The sequence below is a fragment of the Macrobrachium nipponense genome, chromosome 9, assembly GCF_015104395.2.
Source record: "Macrobrachium nipponense isolate FS-2020 chromosome 9, ASM1510439v2, whole genome shotgun sequence".
Taxonomy (NCBI): domain Eukaryota; kingdom Metazoa; phylum Arthropoda; class Malacostraca; order Decapoda; family Palaemonidae; genus Macrobrachium; species Macrobrachium nipponense.
Genome location: NC_061110.1, coordinates 65,847,995 through 65,873,494, shown reverse-complemented (window position 1 = coordinate 65,873,494; position 25,500 = coordinate 65,847,995). Strand labels below are relative to the sequence as shown.

Below are 25,500 nucleotides of genomic sequence, written 5' to 3'. Positions count from 1 at the left end.
TATTTGTGGGTTCTAACTATTCATGGGGTCTGGTACGCATCCCCGCGAATACGGGGGGACCACTGTACTTCCCATTCACTATATTTACAACATAAAAATCCTCTTCCTCCAGCCTGATTCCTGCAACCATAACCAACTTAACAAACCTGGAACACACCCTTACTTCCTCTCCAATCCCTGTTACATATCTAGCACATTCCTCCGTCTGTGCTATATTTTATTTTAATTTTCTCCTATACCTTTCTGAAAACCACATTTCTACTACAACCAGTATCAGTCAATGCATTAACCATTAATGGACAGATTGCTCCTTGGGAGTGGTAATAACAGGTTTGGGGTGGTGGACTGATTGATCTTGTGGATAAACAATATTACGCACCATCGATTTTGAAAGAATCGGGCGGGAAAGAGGTGCCAAATTTCTATTTAGCCCATAAATTCACTAATGGTAACTTTTACACTGGCTAATATCATGAGGGACTTCAGTTCTCCTTCTGACTTGAAAGGAGAATGTACTGTGTTCCTGTTTCACATGGCGTCTTTTTGTAAATTTGATCATAAATATACCAAGGGGTTGCAGTTAGTTTTTGGTCTTGTCTTTTACGATAGGATGTCAGTTGTAAATGTAGTTTTGCAAAAAAAAAAAAAAGTGCAAAGAAATATTAGAAAAAAACATGTACAAATAAATGAAAGTTACTGAATCTTCGTTCTCTGTAAGTTTACGTAGTAAATATTTTTAAACAAACATGCTATGAATTTGTTACTGATTTTATTTCTTATCTGTTTTGATATTGTTTGAGCTATGATTATAATTTTACAAAATAAAGTGAAATTATTTATTAAAAAAACATACATTAGTTGGTAAAATTTACAATTGTCTTGCAAAATAGGCTCCACAAGGTGTTGTAAATAATCATTTCACTTATATAACTTACCCGGTGGTTACATATAGCTGTCGTCTCCTGACGTCACGGCAGAATTTGAAATTCGCGGTAGCGCTAATGGTTTGACAGGTGATCCCTCTACTCCCGCCCTCTACCGGGTACCGGGAACCATTCCAACAATAAATCAGAAGTTTCCTGCCGTCGGAACCGGTAACACGGTTCCTCTGCTGGTTGGAATTTGGATTTGATCATCTTGGTTTTCTCCTTTTGGTGATGTACCTTGAGTTTACTGATCTTTTTGCGAGCGCTATAGTTATTTTGGTTTTGATATTGTTGTCCTTTTTAGGAATTATTTTGAATTCTTCACGATGTCTGACACCGGCTCTGTTCAGTATAGGGTGTGTAGTAGTGGGTGTAAGACTAGACTTCTTAAAGCTTCACTTGATCCTCATTCTACTTGTGTTAGTTGTAGGGGACGTGAATGTTCTTTTGAGAATACGTGTGAAGAATGTAAGTCTCTAACATCTCAGGAGTGGAAGGCACTGGGAAAGTATATGAGAAAGTTAGAAAAAGATAGAATCAGAAAGGCTTCACAGAGATCTTCTTCTAAGTTGGTGAGTAGCCAGGAGTCTTCCTCTGAATTCTATTAATCCTGTTCCTATTAACCCCGTAGTGGTTGCTCCTGCCCTCGAATCTGTATCTCCCGATCACGATCCCGTGTCAGTATTACGAGCCGATATGGACTCGAAATTTGTCTCTTTCCTCACCACTATGCAGAAAATGGGTGAGACAGTGCAAGAAGTGGTAGTTAAGTGTGATAAATTACTTAGTGCAAGTGTAGTGGAGGAGGTGGTTGTTCGGCCCGTTCGTTCTCCTAGGTCTAGGCCCCTGTCAAACTCCCCAGATCCTGGGAGGAGGCATGCCGAAAACCGAAGGGAGGCGAGCGGGACCTGCTCCCGAGCAGCCCCCGCCCCCTCAAGCAATCCTGTAGCCGTATCCAGGATGCTGTCGCTCACCATTGGAAAGGTGTTGCGAGGAAGTGTTTTTCGTCAAGTGACTCTAGTTCAGATGTTTCCTCTTATAGAGGTTGGCGTAATAAGACTTCTAGACCGCTGAAAAGGTCGCGCGATGTTTCGCCTGCTGCGGTTCCCAAGAAGGTGGCGGCTGCCGAACCTTCTTGTAGTTTTTGGGAGGAGCCTGAAGCTTTTTCTCCGGCGGTTTCGATTTATCGCCCTCTCTTCATAGAGAAGTGGAGAAGCCGAACACGCACACTTCTTCGGAGCCTTCTCCAGAGCCTCCTCAAGCGATAACTCCTGCGGCTCCAGACGTGTTTGTGGATCATCCTTCTACACCTCCCGCGCCTTCTACGTCGGTGGATCCTCAACCTTCGGTGTTTGAACAGATGAATGCCAAGTTAGGCAGTATCTTGGAGCTTTTTGGCAAGTCTCTTTCGTCCCCGAGCGCTCCCGACCGCCTTACATCTTCCGCAGACTACTGTGCAGTCCTCTTCGCAGGCTCCTTTGCAGTCGCCTCTTCAGGCTCAGACTCTCCATGTGACTCCTCTTCAGACGCCACTTCAGGCGCCTGGTCGGACTCCTTTCCTGACTCCGTCTATGGCGCCACGTCAGGCTCTCGCTCGAGCGCCAGCTCAGCCGCCAGCTCAGCCGCCAACGCAGCCGCCAGCTCAGCCGCCCGGATACGTCTCAGTACAGGCTCAGACGTCTTCTCCTGCTTTCTCACACCCTCCTCGGACGCGTCAGGGTGTGACTTCGCCGAACAGGATTCCTCTTCCGATGGAATGTTCGCCAGTTTCGTCGAAGGAAGCTTCGGATTTGGAGGAAGAAAGAGAAGGACTTACAGAAAAAGACAAGCATTTGTCGGGGTATAAACTCCTTTTACGATCCTTCGTTGACAACTTTGGAGATTCTTTTGCGCCTTCCGTTCCAGTTTCTCCTAGTTCGCAGTGGAAAAAGGACAGTAAGCCTGACTCCTCGTCCTCGTTCACGCGTCTCGTCCTCTCGATTTCGGCTAAGAAAGCTATCAAGAAAGTTAACGCTTGGCTTTTGGAGAAGAGGGAACAGGGGAAAAATGTTTTTTGTCTTCCCCCTTCGAGACTTTCGTCAAGGAGCCGTGTCTGGTATGACACTGGAGAAGTTTTTTCCCTGGGTGTGACTGCCTCCGCTCAGGGAGACTTTTCTAGTCTCGTGGACTCTTCCCGCAGAGCAGCCCTTAATACTGCTAAGATTTTCTTTTCAACAAATGAACTGGAGCATCTTTGCAAGAGTGTTTTCCGTGTTTTCGAAGTTGTTAGCCAGGAAAGTCAAGTCATTTGGACTTTTGGAGGAGCAGTTGAAGGATTTTGCCTCGGTACTGGATTGTATCGATAAAGGCATCTGTGATGGAGCTTCGGAGCTCGCTGCCATTTTCGCCTCTGGAGTGTTGAAGAAGAGACAGCTTTGGTGCTCCTTCTTGTCGAAAGGGGTTTCATCGAACCAGAAGTCTGCCTTGCTCTTCTCTCCTTTGGACAAGAAACACCTATTTCCGCAAGAGATTGTGAGCGAGATCGCTCAATCTTTAACACAGAAAGCGACCCAGGATCTTTTATCACAGTCAGTGAAGAAGCCCAGGAAGATAGCTCCGGTTCTTTCTGCTTCTCGGAGTGCTCCCTCCACGGAAGCTCCTAAACCATTTCGAGGGAGAGCTCCCGTTCGATCTTCCTCCAGGTTTCGTGGAGAGGTAGAGCCTCTTCTAAAACCACTCCCTCTTCCATCAAAAAGTAGGCCCGTAGTCCTCCACACAGCAGTAGGAGCCAGATTACACCTTTTCTGGCAGACCTGGTTTCATCTCGGAGCGGATCCTTGGACGGTCCAGGTCCTGAAGGAAGGATACACCATTCCGTTCATCAAGCACCCCCCTCTCACAGAATTTCCTGTGAATTTGTCAGCCTACTCGGAGAACTCCGAAAAATTTGCTGCCCTCCATCAAGAAGTTCTCGCCTTACTGGCAAAGAGGGCCATAGAGTTAGTGGACTCTCCGCAGGAACCAGGATTTTACAATCGCCTTTTCCTGGTAAAGAAGGCCACGGGGGGTTGGAGACCGGTGTTGGACGTCAGTGCCCTGAACGTCTTTGTCCTGAAGACGAAGTTTTCTATGGAAACGACCCAATCGGTATTAGCAGCTCTTCATCCTGGAGATTGGATGGTTTCCATAGACCTTCGGGACGCTTATTTTCATATTCCGATTCATTCGGAATCGAGAAGATTCCTGAGATTCGTGTTCCAGGGCCGCATTTATCAGTTCAGGGCCCTCTGCTTCGGCCTGTCGACAGCTCCACAAGTGTTCACCAGAGTTCTGTCGTCAGTAGCAAAGTGGCTTCATCTAGACGGGATACGAATATCCATGTATCTAGACGATTGGCTTCTCAGGGCAAGGTCCAGACAGAAGTGTGTGGAGGACCTACAAAAGACTTTAAGGATGACGGAAAGCCTAGGTTTGTTAGTAAACAAAGAAAAGTCATGTCTCACTCCTTCTCAGGAGATAGTTTATTTAGGAGTGAGACTGAATTCAGTTCTTTTTTCAGGCTTTTCCGTCTCGCCAAAGGATCGACTCTTGCCTGAACAAAATAGACGAATTTCTCGTCAGACAAACTTGCTCGGCGAATCAGTGGATGAGCCTTTTAGGAACCTTGGCTTCAATAGAGCAATTTGTAAGTCTGGGCAGGCTCAACATGAGACCACTTCAATTTTACTTGAAGCAGAAGTGGCAAAGGAAGAAGTTCCCAGACTCCTTCGTGTTCCCCATCTCGGAAGGAATCAAACAGACCTACTTTGGTGGAAATCAGAAGGAAGGCTAGAGGAACGCTTGTCTCTAAGCCAGTTGAGCCCCAACCTTACGCTTTTGTCAGACGCATCGGACAAAGGGTGGGGAGCTACTCTGGGGAGAAAGGAAGTGTCGGGACTTTGGCAGATTCATCAGAAAAGCTGGCACATAAATCTAAAAGAGTTGAAGGCGATTCATTTGGCTCTAATGCACTTCAAGACAGAGGTAAGAGGGAAAGTAGTGCTGGTTCAAGCAGACAACACCACGGCTCTCTCTTACATCAAAAAACAGGGGGGGACACACTCGTTCTCTCTGTGCGAGGCGGCGAGAGACCTACTCATTTGGGCGAAAGAGAACAAGGTTGTCTTGAGCACAAGATTTATTCAAGGCTCGAAGAATGTAAAGGCAGACATTCTCAGCAGGAGAGGACAAGTCCTCTCCACAGAGTGGACGTTACATCCTCAAATATGCAAGAAGCTTTGGGGATTTGGTTTGGGGATGTCCTCAGTTGGATCTCTTCGCCACAAACAAGACAGCTCGTCTACCACTGTATTGCTCCCCAGTTCCAGACGAGGAGGCGTTTACAGTGGATGCCATGCTTCTGGACTGGTCAAATCTGGATCTGTATGCCTTTCCACCTTTCAAAATGCTAAGATTAGTTCTGGCAAAGTTCAGAGGTCATCAGAACGTCAGGATGACTCTGATAGCCCCCTTGTGGCCGGCCAGGGAATGGTTTCCGGATCTACTACTGCTGCTTTGACGGACTTTCCGAGAGAGTTACCGTTAAGGAAGGATCTACTCAGACAGCCCCACTTTCTGAGGTTCCATCACAACATGTCCGCTCTTCGACTAGTCGCCTTCAGACTGTCGAGCATCTCCTCAGAAAGAGAGGATTTTCAAAGAGAGCTTCAAGGGCTATTGCTAGACCCAGAAGAGAATCCTCTGATCAAGTGTACCAAGCTAAGTGGGTCCAATTCAGAGCTTGGTGCAAAGAAGAAGGAATTTCGTCTTCTAAGACCTCTATAGCTCAGTAGCTAACTTCCTTCTTTTTCTTCGTGAGAAGAAGAAGCTTTCTACCCAGACGATTAGGGGTTATAGAGCTATGTTGTCTTTCTGTGTTCAGACATCGAGGATTAGACATTTCTAATAATCAAGACCTCTCAGACCTGATTCGTTCCTTTGATACGACCAAGACAAAGGAGTCAAGAACAGTAAGCTTTGGAACCTGGATGTAGTTCTTAAATGGCTGATGTCAGATAGATTCGAACCGATCTCCTCTAGTTCTTTTAGAGATCTGACCAGGAAGACCCTTTTTCTTTGTGCTTTAGCATCAGCTAGAAGAATCAGTGAGCTGCATGCTATTGATAAGAGAGTTGATTCGCTAAGGCAATGCCATTTGCTCATCAATGCTGGGGTTTTTGGCTAAGAATGAAAATCCCTCACGTCCTTGGCCTCGTTCTTTCTCTATAAAGAACATTTCGGAGTTAGTGGGACCTAATGAGCCTGAATGTCTTCTCTGTCCAGTGAGAGCACTTAGACATTATGTGCAAAGGACCAAAGGTATAAGAGGTAAGAGTGATAACCTGTGGTGTTCAGTGAAAGATCCTTCTCGTCCTCTTTCTAAAAATGCGCTCTCCTTCTTTTTAAGGAATTTGATTTCTGAGGCACACGGACAATGTCAGGACTCAGATATCAAAGTGTTTAAAGTCAAAGCTCATGAAATTAGAGCAGTGTCTATGTCTATGGCCTTTAGACGTAATCTGTCTTTGAAAGACATTATTAAATCTACATATTGGAGAAGCAATTCTGTCTTCGCATCTCATTATCTGACAGATTTGCAAAACCACATATGAAAATTGCAGTACATTGGAGGGGCCATTCATTGTGACTGACACGGTATTGGGTGAGGGAGAGAAGGATGTATCCCATCCTCACTAACTTTTCTCCTTGATTTATGTTTTTTGTATTTTTAAGGTTGTCTGAAGATACAGGGAGTTTTTTGAGTATCTTTCAGTCTTTTAATGTCTGGTGTATTTCTTAAACGGTTGTGGTGATCCCTCGTTTTTCATTGTATTTTGTGGTGATTTGTACTGCGCCCTGAGCAGGGGCATTATAGTCTTGTCCGTTACGGTCACGTCCTCAACGGCAAGTACTTATTATTGTGTCCGACGCACGGATCCATATATCCTGTCGGTACAATAAAGGCCAGCAGACTACAGAGGCAGTAACCACTGAGTCAGCGGTCTTTAAAGGTAAGGAACCTATATCTTCGGATAATTCCAACAGTTATTTTAGCTGCCATTGTCCCACCACCTAAATGTGTCAATCAGCTATATGTAACCACCGGGTAAGTTATATAAGTGAAAATGACATTTTTATAATAATATAAAGTTTCACTTATACTTACCCGGTGGTTACATAACGAAGCCCGCCCTCCTCCCCTCATATGGACAGGTAGGCATGAAACTTCTGATTTATTGTTGGAATGGTTCCCGGTACCCGGTAGAGGGCGGGAGTAGAGGGATCACCTGTCAAACCATTAGCGCTACCGCGAATTTCAAATTCTGCCGTGACGTCAGGAGACGACAGCTATATGTAACCACCGGGTAAGTATAAGTGAAACTATATTATTATAAAAATGTCATTTTTCAACTTGTCGTGGAAGGAAGGGAAAATTTTTGTAAAATTTTTTTCTTTCATCATGTGCATTTGCATATCTTCCTCTTTCCATTGATATGTTTTTGTCATAAATTTGGCAACCTCAATGTTTTGCTGGCATGGGGTGCTGCATATCAATTATTATCCTGGCTCCTAAGGGTTAAATAATGCCCCCCACATTCTGCTCTATCACATAAACAACAATCTACTCATTCCCCAAGATAGACATTCCCACTTACAAACCCTTCTCTCACGTGCAATATACATCTATCCCTTGTGGTTTGCTACAGCAGACTTCTTTCACGTGACCTTCCATTCCACATCCTTCACACTTTCTCATTACTCCTCCATTAACAAAAGTAGTTATAATTAGCTCCCAAATTGATAAAATATAACCACATGAAGTCTTTGTAGATGCATTTTTCGGAACAGCGGTGGACAAGAACGAACAAGAAAAAACATCCTCTGATAATGCGGAGGGCAGTTACAAAAGGTGCCTAATTTTATCATATTTAATGTACAAAAATAAAAATACCCTATACATAATATATTGTCATACACATTTTAAACATAAGAGGATGAACATTTATAAAATCAACACATTGATCTCCAAATTTGTATTTTTTAATTATATTTTCGGAAGAGCGGCAGGCAGTGGCGGACAAGAAAGAACATGAAAAAAAACACCCTCTTTGATAACGTGTAGGGCAGTTTCAAAAGCTGCCTTTGTGTCATATTTATGTACAGAAATAAAAATACCCCACACGTAATACATTTTCATACGGAAGAGCGGCAGGCGGCGGCATAGAACAGTGTCACGGGCATATAGTTTGCCCTAATACAGGCAGTCCCCGGGTTACGACGGTCTCGGCTTATGACTTTCCGAGGTTAGGACGCTTTTCAATTATATTCATCACACATTATTTCCAGGGTTACGACGCCTACAACACTCATCTGGCAGATGAAATATGACACCAAAAATATAAAATAATTAATATTTGAAGGTTTTTTTGATGAAAAATGCCATAAGAATGCAGTTTACATAGTTTTCAATGAACCCAAAGCATGAAAAGTAAGGTTTTCTTAGGATTTTTGACAATGTTCCGGCTTACGACAATTTTTGGCTTACAACGCGTCTCAAGAACGGAACCCCCGTCGTAACCCGGGGACTCTCTGTACCTATGTAATAACCCTCAATGAAAATCTTTAATATCATTTGCTTAACCTTTATGGTCTGAAAGGTATTTCTACAAATGTATGTACACGTTAGACATAACAGTGCTTGGGGCGCTGTTGAATGAAAATTGTGCCGTAAAAAATACCTTAAAATACCTAATTTTTTTAATTAGTATTTTTGACGACAGCCGTAAAACAGATTCGACGCTAAGTGATTGCGCCGCTAACCGCAGGCTTCCTGTATTAATAATACCAATTCAATGGTATATTTCATGTAGGATGATACTTTAAGTATACATTTGGTATTTGAACTTTCAAGATTGGCAGATATAAGCATTTTTAGAGGGTAGTTCTAACTATTCGCGGGTTCAAGCTATTCGCGGGGTGTCTGGTACCCATCCTCCACTAATACAGGGAGAACTCTGTACTTGGTAAGTATATTTATAAAACTTCATTTAATTACAAAAATATCATTACTCAGAATTTGTTAGTGAATTTAAGTCTTATCTGTTATGATGGTGTGTTGGCTGTAATTATAATTTTACAAAATAAAATTTTAAAAATTAGAAAAACTTTACAACCCGGTAAAATTAGCATAATTTTCACAGCTGGCTTGGTAAAGAGGCCCTACACAGGGTTGGAAATATTTACTTTTCAATTTTCTGTGGAATGTAAATAAATATTTTAGAATTTTTTTCTTATGCCATGTGCATATGCATATCTTCCTCTTTCCATTAATTTTTTTTTTAATTGGCCATCCTTAAATTTAGCCTGGTCGGTGGGTGTGCTTAACCCCCCACAGTCCAGACCAATATATGCTAATGCATACATCCATGACCGGGCTAAATTTAAGGAGAGCCAATTAAAAAGAAAACTGAAAACTCATTAGTGGAAAGTGGAAGATATGTATATTCACATGGTATAAGAAAAAAATTCTAAAATAATTTCTGCACCTTCCATGGGAAGTTGAAAGTGAATATTTCCAACCCCTGCGGGCCTCTTTTCCTTATGACATTCGTAAAAAATACTAAGTTTACAAAGTTATAAGCGTTCTTTCTAATATTATTTTTTTATTTTATTTTGTCAAATAAAAATTACAGCTCAAACAATATCATAAAAGATAAGAAATAAAACCGGGAAAAAATTCTTAGCATATTTATTGTAAAATATTTATGAACACATCTGTGGATGGGAATTTGTGACAACATTCCCCCTTACAACTTAAGTAAGACTGAGGGCTTCTTAGCTCACTCATACTCTTATAGGTTGATCTGAAGAGTTGCCCATAGTGGATGGAAATAGGAATATTTTTCCCAAAAAATCATTCAAACTGTATGGGGCCAAATCTTGATTGTATATGTTTCACATCAACTTCACGCCTTGATAGTCGAGGTTCACCAGTGGGTGGTCAGCAGTTTGGTAGAGCTCTCAGCCAGGTATATCCCAGGCAGAAGGATTGTGGTCGCAGATAAGCTCAGTCATCGGGATCAGATCCTAGGCACAGAATGGTCTCTTCATCAGGCCGTGGCAGACAAGCTCTTCCAGGTTTGGAGGAGACCCACGCTGGACCTCTTTGTGACCCATTTCAACAGGAAACTGGAGATATTCTGTTTGGTGGTTCCGGATCCTCTGGCGTTAACGGAGGACGTGTTCCAACATCCCTGGGACAACCTGGATGTGTATGCCTTCCCTCCGTTTTGTTTAATCCATCAAGTCCTGAACAGGTTGATGACTTTGCAATCTCAGGATGACTTTGGTAGCCCCTCTGTGGCCGCAGGCGGAACGGTTTCCGGATTTGCTGTGGTTGTTGTTGGAGGTGCCGCCAGGGGGGAATCCCTTCGGCACCTCCAACAACAATGACAGCACATGGAAAGATTCCACCAGTCAGTAGAATCCCTGTCTTTTCACGGTTGGAGGCTATCTAGTATCTCCGAGTGAGAGGCTTTTTTTAGAGGACAGCAAGGCATATGTCCAGCAGTCTCAGAAAGTCTACCTCTGCCATTTACCAAGGCAAATGGGTGATTTACTGTGATTGGTGTTGTAAACGGGTTTTCCTCCACTCGGAACTTCTATTCAGCACATTGCAGACTTTTTGACCTTCCTCAGGGATGAGAAAGGTTTGTCTGTTTCTGCCATTAGAGGCTACAGGGTAGCCCTGAGTTTAGTGTTGCATCTTGGAGCTATCGACATCTCATCCTGGGAACTTTCCTTGCTAGTTAAGCGGTTTGAGCAATCGTGTTCTCCTAGAGCGCTCAAGCCCCGAACATGGGATGTTTCCTTGGTCTTGAGAAGTTTCACTAAAGCTCCTTATGAGCCTTTGCGTTGTTCATCAGACAGGAACTTGGTTTTCCTCCTGGTCTTTGTGTCTTCGAAGAGAGTGGGGGAGCTACACGGACTGAGCTATGATGTTATGATGTGAAGCACACCAGGGGTTGGGGGTCAGTGTCTTTTGAATTTGTCCCAGAATTCGTGGCTAAGACCCAGAATCCCTCGGTGCAGGGTGATAGGTTCGCCTCCTTTTCCATTCCATCACTGGATGACTTTGTGGGCAGTGATTCTCAAGAGCTTTTGCTATGCTATGTCCTGTCAGGGCTCTGCGTTGCTACCTTAAAAGGACACAACATCTTAGGCCAGGTTGTTGTAGGCTTTTTGGTAGCACAGGGCATATGAAGAAAGAGAATAAGTGAAGCTATCAGACAGGCATATTTGACTCTTGATGATTCTACCGCCACATCTGTGCAGGCTAGAGAACATGATGTCAGGGGTATTGGTCCCTCTCTGGCTTTCAAGAAGAATTTAGCTGTTCATAGAGTTTGAGCGCTGGTACTTTGTTAACCCTGTCCACGTTCACCTCTTTCTATCTTAACCCTTAAACGCCGAATGGACGTATTAAACGTCAAGTCAAAATCTCCCCCGATTGTCGAATGGACGTACCATACGTCGACTCAAAAAAGTTTTTAAAATTCGCGGAAAAATACTTATAGGCCTACCAGCCGAAAACTTTTGAATCACGCGCCTTGGGGGATGCTGGGAGTTCACGGATCAAGGCATTGTTTTGTTTACAATCGTTACGCAGGCGCGCAAGCGCGAATTTCTTTCTTATCGCACTAAAAAGTATCAGTGACACATCTCAAAAATTATTTCGTCACTTTGACATAATTTTTGCACCATTTTAAATTATCCGTTACATGAAGTATTATATATGAAAATGTGCGCAATTTCATTTAAAATACAAAAAAAAAAATACTCATGATTGTAACTTTTATCAGTTATGAAATATTTCCATATAAATAATGATAAGTGCCAAAATTTCAACCTTCGGTCAACTTTGACTCTACCGAAATGGTCGATAAACGCAATTGTAAGCTAATACGCTTATATTGTAGTAATATTCAACTATTTACCTTAATTTTGCAACAAATTGGAAGTCTCTAGCACAATATTTCGATTTATGGTGAATTTATGAAAAAACTTTTTCCTTACGTCCGCGCGGTAACACTTCCGAAAAAAATCATACATGCGATTGTGGTAATGTTTGCACCATTTTAAAATTAGCCGTTACATAAAGTTTTATATTTGGAAATGTTCGCAATTTCATGCACAATACAACTAAAAACAACCCATGGTCTCTCTCTCTCTCTCTCTCTCTCTCTCTCTCTCTCTCTCTCTCTCTCTCTCTCTCTCTCTCTCTCTCTCTTGTGCCCCACAAGATATGTATATCATAGTGGGAACTGTGTTTTAGCTGGAAGTGTTAGAAGTTTATGTATATATATTTTTAAGGTTGCTACTCTACATTTTATGATAAAATAATAATTTATTGTACTAATTTTCAAATAATATTAAGTTTAAAGAAACTAAACAATACAATTTTGTTTTTTCTCTCTCTCTTACTTAAGTATAATCATTTGTTTTGTGGTATAAATAAATGTTTTACCTAATAAGTAAATTTTAAATACAGGCAGTCCCCGGGTTATGACGGGTTCGGCTTACGATGCTCCGAGGTTAAGGGGCTTTTCAGTTATATTCATCAGAAATTATTTCCAGGGTTACGACACATGTTCCCGGGTTACACCACCTACAATGCTGATCTGGCAGAAGAAATATGACAGCAAAAATGCAAAATAATCAATATTTGAAGGTTTCTTTTATGAAAAATGCAATAAGAATGCAGTTTACATAGTTTTGAATGCACCCAAAGGATTAAAAGTAAGGTTTTCTTAGGATTTTTGATGATCCGGCTGACGACGATTTTCAGCTTACGACGCGTCTCAAGAACAGAACCCTTGTCGTAACCCGGGGACTGCCTGTATTACTAAGATTAATAAAAGAAATAGCAATTCCCAATCTTTCCCAGTCTTTTTATCAACTTCCAGGAAGGACGGTGGGGAGTAAATGACAGTTTTATATACTATTGGTGGAGGGGAGAGGAGGGAGTTGGAGTTGTAAGGAGTTTTCTCTCTCTCTCTCTCTCTCTCTCTCTCTCTCTTCTCTCTCTCTCTCTCTCTCTCTCTCTCTCTCTCTCTCCATTATTATTATCTCTGTCTCAGAAATAATTCATAATTTCACTCTTAATGGTCAGATATATGATGTTGCCATTCAATAGTCTCTCTCTCTCTCTCTCTCTCTCTGTTATTGGCAATGTATATATATTTTTAATGGTAAAATGTTTAAGATGACTTTGAAATTATACTAACATTATAATCTCAAAGATTAATACAGTAGTAGGATAGTAATTTAAGGTATATTTTGAAGTAGGATGTTATGTAAGGTATACATTTGGTATCTGAACTTTCAAGATAGGCAGTTATAAGCATTTTTAGAGGGGGTTCTAACTATTTGCTGGGGTTCTGGCGCAGCCCTGTGAATACGGGCGAGCATTGTATGTGTTGTTGACAATCAGTTAATTCCATCGTCACAAGAACAAGTAGTGTACTTCTTTAGCATTTGGAGTACAGTCAACCCCCCGCACGGACTACGGATTCACGAACTCACAATTCATGGATTCATCTATGGGCCTTATTTGCAGGAAATTCACATTCACAATTTACTGTATTTTCTCATCAATTTCATCATAAAATACACTTTTTATGATAAAACTATTAAAAAACCAGGTATAAAAATGTTTAGTGGGTTTTTCTTGAGTTTTAACTAACAAAATAGGCAGTTTTAAGTATTTTTAAAGGGGTTTCAACTATTTGGGGGCATCTGGTACTTATATCCTGCGAATACGGGGGGAACGCTGTACTCCTTCACTGCGTAGTACCCACTACAGTGGAGGTGATCCTGGCTATACTGCCACGGTGCTACTGTGTTAAGACGAGTGCCAACCAGAGGCAGTATCTACCTGCAGCATCTCTCTCAACAACTAAGGAGCAACAAGCATTTGTTTAAATGCTAGTCCATTTTCTTGAAGTCCTCTTACATATTAAATTTACATTAAAATACTTAAATGGTTTGAGATGCTTTTTGTCTGTGAATCCCTCCTCCATTCAATATGGATTCAGCTAAGTCATTACTGCATAAGTTACTTATGTAAAAATAACATTTTATAATAAAATGAGATTTTATATACAGGCAGTCCCAGGTTATCGGTTAATAGCGATCCGGTTTTATGGCGCTTGTCTAGCGCCATAAAATCGGTGATTTATGGCACCATAACAGGCCAAGTTTCAGTTATCGGCACCTCATAGTTATGGTGCCGTAACGTACCTAACAGGTGCCATTAACAGAAACTTGGTGACGTAAACACCATAAATCGCAGAGTTTCAGTTAATGGCTGTTCCTGCTTATCAACACCTCGCCGATAACCGGGGACTGCTTGTATACTTACCCAGTAATTACAAACAAAGCCCACCCGCCTCCCCTCACATGGACTAGGGCTTAGGGCATTAACAAAATTGGTCTCTGGGCTGTAGTTGTTCCTCTCTTACCCCACTATTCGCTTCGTAAATATAAGACTCGCTACTGTTAGTTTTCAAAATCTTAGCTAAGTACTAATTACTGGGTAAGTATATAGTAGTATAAAATCTCATTTTATTATAGAAATATAATTTTTAATGATATTGTTGTTAGATGACTTTGAAGTGGTATTAAAGTGTCTTAGGATGATAGCTGAAGGTATACAGTGTTTGGTTTGAACAATTAAGGGGGCAATAGTAAGCAATTTTAGAGGGGGTTTCAAGTTCGTAGAGCATATCTAAAATATTCACTAAATATTTTCATTTTATTTTCATGACTAAATACATTTTTTATGATACAGGCAGTCCCTGCTTATCGCCAGCATTGGTTAACAGTGTTTCAGCTTTACAACGCTTGGCCAATGAATGTCGTTAACCAGATTTTTGGCACCAGTAAGCAGTTTATCTGCATTATAAAGCAGTTTATTGGTGTCGGTAGGTGGTTTATCAGCGTTGGTAGATGATTTATTGGTGTTGTTAGGCAGTTTATTGGTGTCAGTAGCCAGCTTATTGGTGTCTGTAAGCAATTTTCAGTGTCAGAAAGTGGTTTATCTGCTCCAGTCGGTCCTTATGCTGTTTGTAAACGCCATTTATTACCATAATTATTGTGTTGTTCCGGTTAGCAGTGATATTTGGTTATCGGCGCTCAGCAGGAATGAACCCTAGTCATTAACCAGAGACTACCTGTAATGTAAACACAGCCAAATATCAATGAAAAGAAATTTTTCTTAAAACAACATTCAACAAACTATGTACCAATGTTACCCTTATCTATGTTATAGAAAAACCGAAAGGCTTGAATACTGTATGAAAGAAACTGTGCATGACTTAATATAGGGGTAACTTGATTAGTTTTCACCTTGGTTAGAGTAGCTGTTGTAGGAGTGTTCACCCAGAGCTGTAAGCCATGTATTTTTAAAGTTAATGTTTTAAGATGACTTTTGAAATTATATTAAAGTGTTTTTTAAGTTATATTTGGTGGTTTAACTATTCAAATAGGCAGTTACAGTCTACCTCCGCTGTTCGTGGACTCTCCTTCTCATGGATTTTTCTATGGACCATATATACTCATTGTTCACGGGAAATTCGCTTATTCGCGATTCACGATATTTTTCACTGAGAAATATTCACAGATTATGTACAATATTTTCGTATCATTTTCATGACTAAATGCACTTTTTGTGATAAGACTTAAAATACTCAGGTATAAGCATAGTACTATTTAGTTTTTTCTTTTTAGTTTAACTATCAAATGGCAGTTCTAAGTATTCGTGGATTTTAGCTATTCACGAGGGGGGGGGGGTGCAGTTTGGTTTGTGGTACCCATCCCCTGCAAATATGGGAGGTCCACTGTATAATCATTTTAGGATGATAGGTTATGGTATATTTGGTTTTTGAACTATTAAGATAGGCAGTTACAAGCATTTTTTGAGGGGGTTTCAAATATTGGTGAAATTTAGCTATTCACTGCAGTTGTGGTACCTAACTCTTGTGAATACTGAGGTTTACTGTATCTACTTAAACAAAAATGGTATCATTTTCATTTGAGCAATTTTGTTTCCATGTATGGAATTTGGCCTATTTTTCATGGTAAGCTCGTCTACTTGTCATCAATCTATGGCTGGTCATTGTCCCGAATTTGACCACCTTTCTAAGGACATACCTTATTACAATAGCCATCAGCATTTCATGTAACTTCTTGGGATCAGGATCTAATATAGCATCTGAAATACTGCATACCTGACAAGCTTCAATAATGCAATTCAGATTGGCTCTAAGATTTCAGCCACACTGATTTTCCAATGAAGGCATCAGGAATATACTGATTGACAGGTATGTCCGTCTCAATGGTGCATATCAGGTCTAATCTATGGGTTCCTCAATCAGCATGATGAAATCAGAGGATAAAAAGAACTCAAGAGCAGACCTACCATGTTGATCTGTGGAATTGGAATGTAGCCACTCACTGTGCTTTGTAGTATAGTCTCCACAAATAATGAATGAAGCTTTTGAATCCTAAGACTGAGCCATACTAATCCTTTCCGAGATAGTCATCCCTCGTAGGGTGGTTAGTGCTGTCAGTGCGTCTCATGTGGTGCACTGTAGGTATTACTCAGGTTCTTTGCAGCATCCCTTCATCCCCTACCTGCAACCCCTTTCATTCCTTTTACAGTACAGTACCTCTATTCACATTCTTTTTCATCTCGTTATTCACTTTTTCCTAACAATTGATTTGTAGTGAAACTGCGAGGCTTTCCTCCTGTTACACCTTTCAAACCCTTTTACTCTCAATTTCCTTTTCAGTGCTGAATGCCTTATATGTCCCAGCACTAAGCTTCTCTCCTAAATTCCATATTCCATTCCATTCCAAGTGACAGTCATTTATAGCATCTTTGATATTTGGATTGCTGTAAACACCAAATGCATAAACATTTTAGAATTTGCTGAAAATTTTAAAACAAAGAACTTCATGGCATCTGTACTCCAAATTTTTTTTATGATAGCTTGTCCTGACTTAGTTTATATAGCCATACCATGTACATGTGGGATGTTACAACAGTAAATAGTCAGGACCTTCAAAATCTGCGCTTGCATGAATAGCAATACTAACAGGTTTTGGGTGGATGACAGATTCACTCATGGTGAGTAACACACCATCGATTTAGGGGAATCAGGCGGGAAAGAGGTGCCATTACTTTTATAGCCCATAAATTCACTAATGGCAACTTTTAGACTGGTGAAGATAAGAGGCTCAGTGCTCAGGGCTTAGTTTTGATCTTATATGCAAGGGAGGATGTACTGCCTTTCTGTCCCACATGACAACTTTTTGTAAATTTGCTTATAAATATACTAAGGGATTGTTGTTGGTTTTAGTTCTTATCTTGTATGATAGTATGTCAGTTATAAATGTAATTTTGCAAAGAAATATAAAAAATGTATAAATCCAAAAAAGTTACTACATCTTTGTTCTCTGTAAATTTATGTAAATATTTTACAACAAATATGCTCAGAATTTGTTACCAATTTTGCTTCTCAACTGTTTTGACATTGTGTGAGCTGTAATTGTAATGTTACAAAATATAATACATTTATTTATTAGAAAAATCATGAATAACTTCATAAAATTTATGATTGTTTTGTCAAAGAGCCCCCGCAAGGGGTTGTAAATAGTCGTTTTCAACTTCTCGTGGAAAGTAGGAAAAATTGTTTAGAATTTTTTTTCTTATGCCATGTGATTTTGCATATCATCTTCTTTCCATTGATGTGATTTTTTCATAATTAAATTAGCCAACCTCAAAGTTTTGCTAGCCTGGGGTGCTGCATATTCATTTATTACCCCGGCTCTTAGGAAGCCCCAAATATTTGAGTAAAGTACTTTGGCATTATTTTTTACTGTAATGAATAACAGGTCCAAAGTTCAGCTCAGTGTCTCCCAAAGGAATTAAAATTAATAACATAAAATCAGTAGCAAAACTAATAAATAGACTCATAACAACAGCAACATTGTAAAAATCAACTTAAAATAAACCGTGATAATACTTCAACAACAACAGTATTTACATTAGTATTTAAACAAATTCTGTTGAAAGCATTAATAAACATATGTCATTCAAAAAAGCTCCAGAAGCAACTGGTCGACAAGGTGGTGCCAGTACACCTTGTAAGGCAAATTAGAAACTCACCAGGTGTGCCACAACAAGGTAGGGAGGACAGTCAGGATTTAGAAATTATAAAAAGCACACAAGGAAAAGATTAGGTATAGATGAAGGCACTTTCCCAGTAATACACCAAGCAACTTTTGCTTTCTCATCAGCCTGACACGCTTTTAAAAAAAAAAAAAGGAAAATGAAAAAAAAGAGAATTTGCACAGTCCAAGGTTGAAGATCAAGGTTTGTATTCATTGTAATCTTCTCTTAGAAGGGTTGCCTACCAAGGATAAAGAGTCCCTTTAACGGGCTGGTTTGATTTCAGAGTGTCCTTCTAAAAGAACTGCCTGCCAAGACTAAAGTCTGTTCTTCCCTAACTTGTGTAGGCAGGGACATCACACTCACACCCTGAAGTGAATGTTGCAAGAAAAAAATATACTAAATTCAGCAGTTTTTATTTTCCTATTTATTTCCATTAATTAAAAAAAATAAGTCTTTGTGAATTTCATTTTACTATGCAGTAAATATTTATATACCTCAAGTCTCAAGGCTAGTCATAAATAAAATTCGTAAGTAGGCAAACTGTGTAATGTAGTGAAATCTGAACATTTGTAGACTTATCTGAATTAACTATGAGGTCACTGAGGATTCTTTATTTGTTCGTACATGGTATACAAACCGTCGGTCCTTTACAATAGGAATTACATAAGGCGAAGCCTGGGTGCGGCTACTGAATCTTCAAACAAGGCTGTATGGTAGTTAACTACCAGTCCAATCATTGGTTGTCACCTGACTAGGAGTGAGTGCTCCAAATTTGCTTTCAGCCGCCATCGTGAGAAGATGTGTTTTCACATCACTTTCAGCCCGACTGTCATAGATGTGTCTTCGCTTCTATCCCAATGGGATTTTTCGTTTTGTTTTGTGTGGTTGCTTGATTAAATGGACAATCAACAAACCCTTGATTTACTGCCTCTGCTGCCTTCTGCCCCCTGCTGGCCAACCACAAGAAATCCAATAAGATTCGTGCCTCGGTAGAAGTTGACCCTCACACTCTGTGTGCTTCCTGCTGAGGTCAAGATTGTGATGGTTTAGTGACTCATGCAGTGTTCCTCTTGGTCTGCTGGCCATTGAGAGAAGTTTGCAGGGAGAAGGAGGTATGTCAGGAAACCAAAATCTGTGGTGGGGAGTATTTTGCCCCCCTCCACTCCTGTAATTGATCTTTCTTCCTCGTACTTCTCTCCTACTGATCATCCTGTGTTCGCTGCCACCCCTTCGGGGGAGGCCTCTCTCTCCCCTTGCCCTTCTGATGAGTCGGGGGAAGGGGGAGGGGGCAGCTTCTGTCTCGGGCCAAAGTAATGTTCCTTGTGGGATCCCTCCATATCCTGAAAGACCTCCTTCGGAGCAAGGATGGACCCCTCCCCCTAACCCGACTTGCTTCTGCAGGTGAAGTGTCGGGGTTGGACCAGGCCTGGTCTTTCCTGGGTTTCTTGGGTCCTCTCTCAGTGACAGCACTGCTGGCTCACTTGAACTGCACTCCCAGCAATGCAGCCATGCACCCGGTGGTTACTGCAACTACAACCACAACCTTCCAGCCTGGCTACTTTGTTTCCCACACCTAGCCTGGTCTCTTGAACCCATGAGCGTGACTTCTTCCGTGGATAGCGCTCATCAGCAACTGCCTCCTTTCAATTTCCCGATGCCGCCCCCGGGTTCCTGCCATCCCTGATGTCCCCAGATGTGACAGCGATGCCAGCAATGCCAATGATGGTACTGCCAAGCATCACACTTCAGATAGTGGCTGTGGTTCTGCCACTGCTCCGCTGCCAAACCTATGATTGCCGGACCCACTGTTGCCAGACCTGCTCCCATTCCCGGACCTGCTCCCGACCCTGCTACTGCTCCCGTTCCCGGGCCAGCTAATCCTGATGTTCCCTGAATGGCCCTGACTACGATCATCAGGAAGCTGTTGAAGAGGAAGTTGAAGAAGAAGAGATCGAGAAAGGTGTCGTCGTCGTCTTCTTACTCCTCGTTGTCGTCTTCGTCTTCCTCCTCCTCACCTCCCCCTTCAAAGGTTTCACAACTGAAGAAGAGGAAGGTAGCCTCTCCACCCCCTAAGAAGTCTCGTGTCAAGACTTCGAAGGGCCTGCATACCCCCTCCCATGGGGGAAGGCAGTTGGCTCTCTCGTCGGCTCCCCCACTCTCTTGGGAGCGGGAACTGAGACTCTGCCTTCGGGGGCAAGGGCCTCAGTAGCCACTGGAGCATGAGCAAAGGTTCATTCTCCAGTCCTGGGTTCTAAAGGCGCTGCCTAAGGAACCAGGGCCGTGTCGAGATCTTGTTCGTGAGCTTCCCAGAATGTGCAACCTTCCAAGAGAAATAGCACATCCACTGCCAAGAATGTGGGATCAGCTCCCCGTCGGGACAGTGGCACGGGACGAGAGTAGGGATTGAGTTGCGGCTCAGCCCCACGTGCAAAGACCAAGCCTGGTTCTTTGTCAGGAGCCATGAGGGTTGCATCTGTCCCTAGGGAAGGAGCAATGGGAAAGACTATGAGGAGGTCCCCTATTCAGTCCTCATTGCCCGGGGCTTCGGCCTCAAAGAGCACTGGGGTGCATTGTGAGGACGATGCATGTTCTCGCCAGGCAGTGGGCTGCGTCTCCGTGGGCATCAGCACTGCTCGCTAGACCGCGGCTACCAGCACTGCTGCAGCACAGCGAAAGCAGTTACCTTCTCCTCGGGTGTCCGCATCGCGAGCTCCAAGGCACACGCATTTGTCACCACCGCGATTTGGTGCAAGGGCATGGCTCACCCCCTCCCCCCAGCAGTAGCACTGCAAGGGAGAGTGAAGGCACCCAATCCACCTCTCCTATTCCCTCTAGTTCCTCGGGATACACCGGGAGGGGCGAGGAGAATAGAAGGAACCATATGGAGAAACACCTCATGGAGATTTGTCCATGGGATTCAACGGCAGCAGCCTACGTCCCTGGAGTCTTAGGACCCCATAAAACGTATGCTCAAGTCATAGAGGATGGATCAAAGGGTCTGGCTTAGTTCCCCCCTACAAGGGAGTAGATTGGGAAGACCGATCCCTGGAAGGACTTGGGCTTTTACCAAGGGATTCGGACACCCCTGAGATACAGAGGACTTTCGCAGCGATTGTTGCGCTATGTCAGCACAACAGTCTCGGGGAAGCAGCCGCGACCTCCTCTACAGAAGATCGCCCCTCCCGCCTCAAATCCTGTTGGGGACCCGAGAGGGAACCCAAGGCCTCGACGGGACTCCCGTGGTCAGCCTTGGCTGACGGGGTGTTGGGTCGAGTGAATGAGCTGGTCTCAGGTCAAGAAAATTTGCTTAGATCCAACCGTACGGATTGACTGCTTCCCCCTCCTCTACCTCGCCAGAGGTGCTTCTATACTCTCTCAAACAGGCCTCTACTGACTAAACAGGTTGACCCAGACCTGGTTCGGCTCAGTCCGGGTCTGTCGCTGCAGCACCTGACCGCTGAGAATGTTTCTCTTTCTTGCAGCAGGAGGCAGCAACATAGGAAGCCACTGCCATGGCAGCTCTCCAAGCAGTTTCCTGGTTGGACCTGTGGTTGTTCACTGTGTCCAAGGTTGCTGCTTCCTCCGGGGCCATCACCTCAGGGGAAGACACTACCTTTGAAAGGCTGTATCAGTCTGAAGGTAGGGCAATTACCTACCTGGCCCACCAGACTGCTAACCTGTTGGCAAATCTGGTACTTGAGGCACGATGCTCCCCTCTCTTGAGTATCCAGGTCTCTCGGTTCCAAGTTGGTATTGGCCTTGAGAAGCGGATCGTTGCTGGTTTCTGCCTCTCTCTTTAGCAGAGAACAGGTAGAGGCTGTGGTGGACAAGTGGAGGGATGACGACAAGGACTGGCTTGTCCACTAGGCAGTAGCGAAAGCGGCTGCACCTTTGTGTTGTACTGCGGCCAGACTTTCGAGTCTGGCTAGCTCCTCCTCGGCCCCTAAGAAGTCCACCGCTGCTTCAAAGGGTGCCAGAGGAACGATCTACCCTTCTTCTTCCTCCTCGAAAGGTGCGCCTTCACCCTCCTTTCAACCAGCCTTGCCTTTGGGATGAGGAGGGAAAGGGAAGGAGAACAAGGGGAAACACTTGGCCAGCTTACCCCCACAGCTGCTGCCTTGATGGCGGAGTGCCTGTCGAGCCATTGGGCAACTTGGCAGCGATATGGAGCGGAGACCTGGGTAGTGGATGTTCTTTGGGAGGGCTATCTGCTTCCCTTTGAGTCCCCGCCACCCCTCACCATTCACCCGGTCCGTCTTATATCCTACATAATGGAATCTTCGAAACACCAGGCCTTGGTGGAAGAAGTGAGGACAATGTTGAGCAAGGGTGCTGTCGAAGTTTTGTCAGACTGGTCTCCAGGGTTTTACAGCCAAGTCTTTCTCGTAGAGAAGACTCCGGAGGTTGGAGACCATTCGTAGACCTTTCTCCCCTGAACCAATTCATTCACCAGACTTGGTTCAAGATGGAGACAGCACGATCAGTGTTGGCATCCATCAGAGAGAACAACTTCATGCTTACGGTAGACCTAATGGATCCATATTTACAAATACCCATCCATCTGTCATCCCGCAAATACCTCCGCTTCGTCCTCATGGAAACAGTCTACCAGTTCAAGGCACTATGCTTCAGACATTCGACCGCTTCCCAGGTGTTCACAAGAATGTTCAACCTGGTCTCGGCTTGGGCACATTCAAACGGGATACATCTCCTGAGGTATCTCGACGATTGGCTGGTCCTGGCGAGCTCCCGCTCACAGTTGCAACAGGACAGGGATTGCCTTCTCGAGTTTTGTTGGAATCTAGGGATCTTGATAAATCTGGATAAATCTCGAACCCAAGTAGAGGACGTTGCATATGGGCATGCTGATAGACACGGTAGCAGCAAGAGCCTTCCCCTCAGACTCTTGTATCAGCAGGGTCAGAGAGGTAGCGCGGCTGTTCCTGTCAAGGCAGGAACAACCTGCTCGACTATGGCAAGTTGTGATCAGTCACCTGTCATCCATGGAGAAGCTAGTCCCTCAAGGGGATCTTTACCTGCGGTCTCTCCAATGGAGACTCAGGTACTTTTGGTCCCAGTCACGAGATCCTCACTCTTTCCTGATTCCTCACTTGCAGGAAGTAAAGAAAGATCTGCATTGGTGGCTGGACGACAGGAACCTCACCGATGGGGTGGGTCTGATCACTCCCTCTCCAGGCATGCTCCTGTTCTTAGATGCGTTGAACGAGGGGTGGGGTGCACACCTGGAGGAGTTGCTGACTGCAGGGGTGTGGAATGATCATGACAAGGGCCTTCACATCAACATACCGGAACTCAAGGCAGCCTTCTTGGCACTCCAGGTGTTCCAGGAACGAGTGATGGGACACTGTGGTGTTGATGAGCGACAACACCACAGTAGTGGCATATGTCAAGCTTCACAGGTTGACAATTCAGGTGCAAGAGTGGGAGGTGGCTCACTCAGTGGAGCTGTTAGCCAGGTACATTCTTCAGCCTATGGAGGCATCCAGTCATAGACTTGTTTGCCACCTGGTTCAACAAGAAGGTGGAAATCTTCTGCTCGGTTGTTCCAGACCCATGGGCAACAGCAGAGGAGGCATTCCAACACCTGTGGGACAACCTAGAAGCTTACACGTTTCCCCTGTTCTGCCTGATTCGAGCCGTGCTCAACAGGGTGTGGATCTTGCAGAATCTGCAGATAATTCTGGTGGCTCCCAAAAAGCCTCAGGCTGTTTGGTATCCCGACCTCCTGGCTCTTTTCTCTGAGGCACCGAGAGAGATTCCCCCTTGGCACAACCTTCTGTGTCAACCTCACGTAGAACAGTAGCACCAAGCAGTAGAGTCCCTGTGTCTTCATGCTAGGAGGTTATCCATCATCTCTTACGAGCGAGAGGCTTTTCTCATCGAGCAGCAACAGAGATGGCTGGATACCTAAGGAAGTCCTCTGCAGCAGTATATCAGGGGAAGTGGGTCGTCTTCTGTGGTTGGTGTCATAGATGGGGTGTCTCTCCAGTCGGAGCTACTCTTCAGCAGGTTGTGTACTTCCTAGTCTACCTTCGCCGAGAGAAGCTCCTCTCTGTCTTGGTGGTAAAGAGCCATAGGTCGGCTTTAGCCTTGGTCCTAAAGCTGAAGGGGAAGGATGTCTCGTCCATCTTCGAGATCTCTCTCCTCATGAGGAGCTTCAAGAGGTCTTCCCCACCCAGGGATCTCAGGTCTCCTGCCAGGGATGTGACTCGTACTGCAGAGGCTGGCTCGTGCCCTGTACGAATCTCTTCAAGAGTCATCAGACAAGGACCCGACCCTCAAGACCGTCTTTCTGCTCACCCTGGCATCGGCAAGAGAGTAGGTGAACTCCATGGGCTATCATTTCAAAGTTAAACGCACAAGAGGTTGGGGATCGGTTATGCTTGAATTTTTCCTGGATTTCGTAGCAAAGACTCAGAATCCTTCAGTCCCTGATGCTAGATTTGAGGCCTTCTCCATCCCCTCCCTCAGTGACTTCGTTAGTGACAATCCAGATGAGATGCTACTCTGTCCAGTTAGAGCAGTACAGCACTACCTGAAGAGGACTCTACATCCCTGATGCTAGATTCGAGGCCTCCATCCCCTCCCTCAGTGACTTCGTTGGTGACAATCCAGATGAGATGCTACTCTGTCTAGTTAGAGCAGTACAGCGCTACCTGAAGAGGACTCGACATCTTCGGCTTGAGTGTTGACGACTCTTTGTTACCGCCGGTGGTTCCAAGTACTGTCTCTTTCTGGCTTCGTGAGACGATCAGGAAGGTGTACTCTGCTGCGGGTGATGACTACCCTTTGTCCGAGAGCTCACGAGGTCAGGGGCATTGCCCCATCCCTCACGCTCTAGAAGAACCTGTCGGTTCAACAGGTTTTGAAGGCAGGGGTCTGGGCAAGACGGACCACTCCACCTTTCATTACCTTCGGGATATTGCCCACAGGTCCTTGGACACTTTTTCCTTGGACCATTGGTGGCTGCTCATCAAGTTGTGTAGCTTACCCAGCTCCTCTAACAGGACAGATTAGCATCATGCCTCGTAGTACAGTATGATTGAGTATGAATGATGAGTGATTGGCTCTTCATCCCCTTCATCCTACTCTTTCCCTTCAGGCAGAGAGTACGCAGACCATTACTTGCTGGACTGAGCAATGATGCACGTAAGACACCCCTTTCTATTCCTTTTGTTAGTAATAGAAGCACTTATCCCCCCTTTCCTTTACAAGGCAGGGAAGGGGGACATTGCCATAAGACAAACCCATAACTTGTATTTGCCTTATTCTCTGACATTTGGTTTTTTGCTTTCC

General features: G+C 43.7%; 1 protein-coding gene across 7 annotated transcripts in view; it reads left to right on the top strand.

Annotated features, from left to right (window-relative positions):
* LOC135218426 (protein arginine N-methyltransferase 7-like) overlaps positions 1 to 25,500 on the top strand; it is a 261,517-nt gene that overhangs the window by 74,477 nt on the left and 161,540 nt on the right. The window lies entirely within an intron of this gene.